Below are 7090 nucleotides of genomic sequence, written 5' to 3' on the forward strand. Positions count from 1 at the left end.
TACTAATGCGAACTTTGTTGTAATGATCTATGACTTCGTATACCATTGTTAGGTGGATATGGCACCGGATCCAGCGTGGCAACGTGTTCTAAGTCATGAAAAGTGTTGGCAAGAGGCCAATGTTCTCATTTAAGATGTGAAGCGGCCAGTGCCAATAAAGAATAATAACGATTGCCACAGCCTGGGGCAGTTATGACTACTCAATTAAAATGAGAACCATCACACTTTGTGACCAAAACATTATTTAAATAGATACGTTCTAGCTTTGACAGCCCCTGTCGTTTCTATCATAAAAACAGATTTGAAGCTTTTAGATTTTAGATCATGTCGTCGTCGGTCACACGGTGATGTCTGGCGGATTTATCGATTCGCAGCGAACTTCTGCGAACTGATGACTAGTAAAAAAAAAAAAAAAAAAAAAAAAAAAATGTGAATAAAATCCTCGTTAAAAACATTCGCTCCGTCTCGATATTTCACCCAACAGAGAGCTCAAAGCACTTACAAATAGTTACTTAATAGTTCACTGCGAATCGTAACGACGGTTATGCAGTGTAATACAGCATAAATCTACCGTAAAAACGGAATTGTACTTTTATTATCATTTGCGCCAGAGAGATTCAAATTTTATTCTGTCTGAAATTGACTTAGCATCGATCTAATAATGATTTCCGTGTCATTCTATTACAGAGCAACTGTATTAACGTATTGGACAAACAAATAATGCTTTCGGTAATACATAAAAATATAGCAGTTTTAAGTTTAAAAGAATCAAAACCTAATCGCGCCCTCAGGCAATATGTACATTTTTGCCTATAACCTAGGTTAACGAATCCATGTACTGTGCAAAAATCTATGGCGCACGCCTATTCAGTATATAAGTAAGTTTTTAGTCCCATAGAAAACTTGGTAACCACTGCACTGTCTTGCGGATCGTTGAATCTTTGAGTGTGGACCGTTGGAAACAAGCCCCGTGCACTTTCCTAAAAATATATAAAAATATAAAAACTGACTCTAGTAGAAACTTGTAAACGAAAATATAATACACGACACTGCTTTAGGACCCGGACATCATTTGAATTTTTTTTTTTGGTACGCCTCAAATTCTAAGAAGATAAACGTTTTAGGAAAGTCTCCTAAAAATGAATACCTAAGTACTGCTGGGTAATTTAGGTTGGCCAACGATAGCAACAATTCTATGTCAGAACGGCGTTTTCACTCCGACTGTCCACTATCACTTCGTAGAAAACGCAGTATTTAAGTCCCTTTCTAACCTGTTTACAATACAGCATTGGGAAGACTTCATTCGATACTTATACGTACTACAACCGGGACGCAAAGAATAGCTCTGCTCATGCGTCGCGAACCTGTCCCATTTTCAAGGCTGTGAGGACAATAGCCAGAAACAAGGTCTTGATTAGGTGGAGAGGCTAGCTCCTGGAAAACATGATTCCTTCTCGAGTCGCCTAGAACAGAACTAGCGGAACTCGTGGAGTTCAAGTACGTCATCATCCAGTGGATGAGAACGCGGAGCGACCACAGTCAGCTAAATCCCTAAGGATTTCATAGGCTGTGGCCAAAGTGGAGTAAAGTGGGCAACAATGGAGAATGAACTGCTGCTATTGCCAAGGTGGCAGACGACGCGACCAGAATTTTGAGTTTACATGCGTTGCAACATATGAGTGGTGACAAGGGGCCCGTGTGTGGTTAGGGTCGCTTGATCCGAATACACCTGTTACTTCTTCTGCTAGTCCCGTGGTGTTACTTAATGAAATTCCGCGACGGCAGAGAGTAAAGCTTAAGGGACGAGATGCATTAGCCGGCATTAGTCTCGGAAGAATCAAGCCTAGCCATCGGGGTCGAATCTGACACTACCCGTCCAGATATCGTTCGGTCCCAGCTCTGTACGCCCGCCTCTGAATCTAGTATTTCGTATTGGATTGGTAAAAATGCTAAGAATTAACTACGTCCATATAACTAATATAGTTCTATATTCTGTACTTGCCCTAGTTTTTTCTGCAACAAAATTCTAATTATGCTATATATTATGGTGCAATGACGCTAGTTAGTTTGTTTTCGTACTTGAAAATAGGCGTTTGGCGTGAGTGAAACAGACAGCCGAACCTGTGGAGATCAACGTATTGCCAAAGGTAAAAAGTGTTGGGATAGCTCGTTCATATCTAAATAATTGAACAGCTTGAAATGATCTTGCCTCATAAGTCGTAGCCTAATTAACTAGCAGGATCTCTAAAATGTTTGAATATGTATTATTTGACTTTCCAATTGGAAACAAGTTTTGTCTTCCAAAAAACCCTTAGAAATTTCTGTTGTGAAGTGATTTGCAAATCGTGGATGTCTCATTTGTTTGTAATAGCTTATGAAATAGTTTGCATGCTAAGTTAGTCAAAGATGCGACGTTCTTGTTGCGTGTGGTTCCTTAAAAGTTTAACTATTTGAAAGGCACCGGCTACGCATAATGGCCAGTAGCATTCCAAAAGCGATTGATCGCTAAAATTTTCTGCTGTAAACTTTAAGATGCTCGACGGGACTAGGGTATTTTTCGTTGTTTGGAAGGTCTTTATCAAGATATGCCCTTATATTACGACGATAGTGTGCAGGTGTTCCGCCCTATGGGGTGTAAGATTTACCATCTTTTTTTACGGATGTGTGATAAAACTGATTCCTACAGGAAGCTAAAGTAAGTGGCACCGACCATTGTACTGTCAAAAAAGAATGGCTCGATTCAATTTATACTTTTATAGCACCCTATATTTCTATCGAATATCTAAGAACAGATCTTTAAATATCTTTACACGTTATGTACGGCATTCGGCAGATCTTTGACCAGCAATCACTTGTTTCAAAGCCAGATGAAAGGTATTATGCACAATAACTGTAGCTAGGGGATGACTACAACAAAGTACCTCCATTTATCGAGCAACAGAGGTAAGACAAGTAGAAAGATGGCTTTTAATATACGCTTGGTAATGTTGTGTTTTTTCTTTAAATGAAAAAAACCTTTCTGCAGCTGATGACACCACGGCCGACAATTTCGACCACATCGTTTCTGCTTACATCGAACGATTGAGTAAAAATGTCATTTTGACCGTAGCCGGCATTTGATACCGGTTTCGAAAATTACCAAAAAGAACAATGAATGACACTTATGGAAAGGAAATTAAAATAGACCTACGGTGACACTAATGAAACACATTTTTTTTTTTTGCTTTTTTTAAATTATTCGTCAGTACTCTTTATTATGAATACTCGAATCATCTCGAGCGTAATATATTGGTAAACATTAGTGGTGTGGTGTGGTGTAGTCTGGTGTGAATCTGGTAAAATCAACGAAAATATATATTTATCGGGTAGAGGGAAAACTACTTGAAGTGCCAGCTCATCAATAGTTTATTCATGTATAAATCGAGAATATTCGCGTAACAAAATTATGATTTTATCAAATTCTAGTATATTACGGTCACTCTTTTTAGACCTGATGTTAGCGAATTTAGTATTATGAGCAAATGACGTTTATATTCACGGAAAAATACTCATGACCAAGGGTGCCGGATTATCGGCACCCTTGGTCATGGAGTGTTTTTGTATTATTCATACGTAAATAAGAGAAACTCATCATCTTAGACAATACTTTAACAATAAGGCCAAACGATAAATTATCGTGTGCATCTAACCGTTCTAAGCCCATTCCCCCCCACAAAGAGTGACACTTTCCTTGCTTATTAACCTTCTGATATGCTGTTCAGGATTGATAAATACCATATTACCACTTCAGAGGTATGGGCTGAGGTCACGGGTGTTGGCAAGCGTCACAATGCAATGCGACTGAAGATCACTAATGTATATTGTCGCTATAAAAAGAATAGTAGCATACAGGAACCTCCCTAAATCATATCAGCAATCAGAACAGCCATGCAGGTTAGCTTTTGCTTTAGCTTTTTTACAATTCCCAAAATGGGTTGGCTGCACTAGACCCCTTCAGTCAAAATATGTCATCGGTGAGATATATAGAAATATTTTATTGCCAAACTACTGTAGAGGGTATGATCCAGTCATGGATAAGAAAATAGATAAGTTTAAGCATTAATTTAATCAAATGGTCTTATTACTTTTAGATGTTTCTGCTTAGAATTGATTGAGGGGTGTTGATTTCGGTAGATACATAATTTATCGCAAAATGATGTAATGGTTATTTTTGATGTATTTGCTTCGTTACGACTTGTTACTTTCAATGACTTCGAGTGTGCTGTCCTTAATTTACAGGAAACGCCGACGTAGAATATCAAAATGCGCCGTACATCCATCTTCCTAAATGGTATCCATAAATTCAGTGGAAATTATTGTTGCAAGGCGCAGTCACCTATCACCGACCCAGATACTCCGATTTCTATACTTTTTTTTTTCGTAGAAATTGCTGAATTTTCCCATCGTACCATTAGTTTAGCAAATGTCATGATATCATTAAAATTTAACCAGGATTGATTTAGAATTGGATTTTTCTTTGTTTTTTAGAACTGTGGATTAGCCGTAGCTAAAAGTCGTGTCGATGTTAGCCATATAGTTCAAACAGCAAATTCAAACAGGCACATTTGTAAAGTTTTATGACGGCAAATAGTTTGCGTAAAACGTGAGCAGCGTAAACGTTGAAGTGCTTTTCGAAATAATCGGAAAAAATAATTTTTGACTAAATTTTAAAAATTATTATTTTTCATTTAAAGGGGACTATTGGGGATGATGTAGTCTATTCATAGACAGGCAATTAATTGAATCATCGTGTTCGGATTTGTGAAATCCTCTCGGTTAGGTATAACGTAATTAAAAAGCACTGCAGCCAACCTGATTACATGGAGCTCTTCATTACTTACGAACAGTATGGATTTCTACATACGCACAACGCAAAAGCTGCATATATGTGTATCCGTATGTGCGAAGTACATCTTCACTGCCTTTTTTCAGACCGAGTTACGGGAGAAACATTCTAAGAGTCCTCCATGTATATTGGTTACCTATTGACCGGGCATTAGAAAGCGAATCCATGAGGTACACTGCTCGTATAATTTCGCAGATAGCTCATCGATTGTTCACTATATAAACGCACGACAAAAAAATACATTGTGCTAATATCTGTTCGAAAGTTAGCGCCGACGATAACTTCTGGTATTTTTAAGGTCTGGGCCCTTTAGAGCTGTCCTACTAATCCTTTTCTATTACTATTTAAACATATTTAGGCGGATAGATCTTGGTTGTATAAAGATGTTATGAGACAGTTGAATTGCACAATCTTAGTTTTTACTTTCATCACTCGATGGGTTCAGGGTGATACTTTGTTTCGACACACTGATAGTCAGGCAGTTGTTTGGCATAGCGACCGTAAATATACGATCACTGAACGTTTTTTTTATTTGTAATCTGTAGGTGTTCAAATGATAGCTTAGTGGATAACATATTTGCGTGCTAATATCAAGGACACGTTGTGGTCCGGCATAAAATGCATTGTGTGTCTGTTTGATGGAATACTTCACGGCGATGCCGAACGTAAAATTCGAAATACCTTAGAATGAGAAGTTTGAACTGAACCTGTTGTCCAATAGTTGTACGACATATAGTACATACCTGACATGCTAAAAAAAGAACATGTTGGCGTCGGATGATGGTCAAATCTAGACTACACAAAAGATATGTTTAAGAGTAAAGCTAATAACGATAACAAAAATTTCCCACCTTCGACGAATCAATATGGTACTGATTTCTATTGACTGTTTACGTAGATCAGCGCTGTGTAAATAGGACACTACCCGTTAGGTTTATTATTGACTCTTGGATAGCACAGCTATATGATATACTAGAAACTTTGTTTTGAGGGTTGGAAATATAATTAATTGCCAAACAAAAGAACTAAATTAGAGTTACGAGATGGTTTTAGAGACTTAACTGTTGTATTCCTTTCGATAAGCTGACACTGTTCCGCTGAAGCAGTCCTACAGAGGGATTATGTAATTAGTAGAGAAAATATGTATCATTGCTATCGAATCTATACGGGCAACTTATGTCTCGACGAGAACTTCGATGCTGAAAGTGTTGAGTTCGTGCTTATGACCCAGTGACAAATAGGTATTGCAATTGCTGTTGCAAACCGGCTGTCGAAGGTCTGTGTGTTAGAGTTTTAGCTCATGTTGTATGTATTTCATTTTTCTCCTTGTATATATGAAATCATTGTGCGATGTAAAAATAGGCATTGATCTGCCAGCTGCTTTAACTATCAAATCCTGCCGCGTCACAATGAAGGGGAAGCGAAGACAAGACGATTTAAAAATGGCAGATCCAGTTCACCAATTTTGCTCGTACCCAATCTAATTTCAGAATTTTGACCATCAACAAGGATATCCTGTGCTTTCAGGTAGATTTGGTGGTTGCATTAATCGAAATGCAACGCTGTTATAATTATTCAAGCCAATACTTCACTAATGAAGACAATCCAATAACGTGTCCAAAGTATTAAGAAGGTGTAACATTTTGTGTGCGGCCCTTGTGCTTGCGGGTTTCATCATCCATCCTTGACTTGAATCATCCAGGAATGCAAACTTACTATCGCAAACAACTCTGCAATAGCAGTGACGTTACTCATTGAAGAACACAAATTCTACTGCTATAACTGAAAATCACAGCCGCGTTACATTCTACATAACTTTTAGAGGGCTCAGTTTTTTGAAGGAGCTTTTTGGTTTTTCTGGCTATTTCCAAATGACGCATCAAATATATACATGCCCATATATATATATATATATATATAGATCTGACGTACATAATGAAAAATTAATTCGCTCCTGTCCTTTCCCTTGTGTCTTCTTCATGTCACCATCAGCCTGTAAGAGTAGAAACATTATGGTTTTCCTCCTTTTTTAAACTATGCAGTCATTCCCGAGAGCTTTACTCTGGCTATACCACTTCTCAGCTCAGGGTGGCGGTGTAGGCTGTCTGATGGACTAGCATTCTGAAAAAAGCGATCCTTGGTAAATTAAAACCAACTAATGTATCGGGCTCCCTTTCACTCAGTATATACAAGGTATTTGAGAAA

The 7090-nt window shown here is 38.0% G+C and overlaps 1 long non-coding RNA gene across 1 annotated transcript; it reads left to right on the top strand.

Moving 5' to 3' along the window:
* The first annotated feature begins 1068 nt into the window (after positions 1-1068).
* On the top strand, positions 1069-4504 carry LOC147758959 (uncharacterized). Its single transcript, XR_015325489.1, has 2 exons — positions 1069-1940; positions 4279-4504. It is a non-coding gene; the product is annotated as an uncharacterized LOC147758959 (long non-coding RNA).
* Positions 4505-7090: the final 2586 nt, after the last annotated feature.

Source organism: Varroa destructor, unplaced genomic scaffold, assembly GCF_002443255.2.
Source record: "Varroa destructor unplaced genomic scaffold, Vdes_3.0 BEIS01000001.1, whole genome shotgun sequence".
In the NCBI taxonomy this organism is placed as follows: Eukaryota; Metazoa; Arthropoda; class Arachnida; order Mesostigmata; family Varroidae; genus Varroa; species Varroa destructor.